The 882-nt window shown below is 49.1% G+C and overlaps 1 protein-coding gene across 1 annotated transcript in view; it reads left to right on the top strand.

Annotated features, from left to right (window-relative positions):
- Nucleotides 1-882, top strand: part of GALNT8 (polypeptide N-acetylgalactosaminyltransferase 8) — a 42,441-nt gene that overhangs the window by 9,586 nt on the left and 31,973 nt on the right. The window lies entirely within an intron of this gene.

Here is an 882-nt window from a genome sequence, read left to right as displayed (position 1 = left end):
GGGGCTGATGGCTGTTTGCAGCTGGTCACACCCTTCAGGGTGGGGGTCCCCACTGGGGTGCCTGGCCAGTCTGGGTGAGCGGCCGAGGGCTGTTTTCAGGCTGTCGAGTGACTGAAGCTCCCAACCGCTCCTTTTTTTCTTTTTCTTTTTTTTTATTCTGGGCCAGTTTTAGCTCTGAGGCTCCAGCTCTGTGGCCTCTGCTGTTGAAAGCAGAAACCCTCGGACCCAGACTTGTGTTCTACAATCGAAAATCTGTATCAACTCCAGCTCTACGATCCTGGCTCGCTGAAAGCAGGTTTCTGGAGTTTTTTTTAGCTTCTATATGTTACTATGTTTCAAACTGCCTGCTCAGAGGCCTGCAGCAGCAGGCGGGGAACGTTGGAGTCTGCCGTCACTGAAGCAAGCAAGCCTCATGTTCAGTTTAAGCTGCCTGGCTGCTGGTCGTCATCTTGGCTGTCAGTTAATTTGCATATCTCACTGATTAGCCAATGGGAAGGGTAGCGGTCGTACGCCAATTACCATATTTCTCTTTTATTAGTGTAGATAATTACTCATTGATTTTGTTAAAAGTGCTGATTCTGGCCCTAACCAGTTTGCCACAGTGGATAGGCATCAGCCTGCAGACTGAAGGGACCCAGGTTCTATTCCGGTTGAGGGCACTTACCTTGGAGCCTGCAGCTCCTCTCTGACCTGGGCCCTGGGTCAGAGGGCCCAGGACAGCAGCCCTCTACTAGTCCCTCAATGCTCTGAGGGCTCGTGCAGAAAGCAACAAATTGAGGTGTTTCACATTGATATTTCTCTCTGTCTTTCCTTCTCTCTTCCACTCTTTCTAAAATCAATGAAAAAATGTCCTTAGATGAGGATTTAAAAAAGTGCTGATTC

This window comes from Myotis davidii, unplaced genomic scaffold (genome assembly GCF_000327345.1).
Source record: "Myotis davidii unplaced genomic scaffold, ASM32734v1 scaffold1373, whole genome shotgun sequence".
Classification (NCBI taxonomy): Eukaryota; Metazoa; Chordata; class Mammalia; order Chiroptera; family Vespertilionidae; genus Myotis; species Myotis davidii.
Note: the sequence above shows the minus strand (reverse complement) of the source record. Positions and strands in the feature narration are given on the sequence as shown.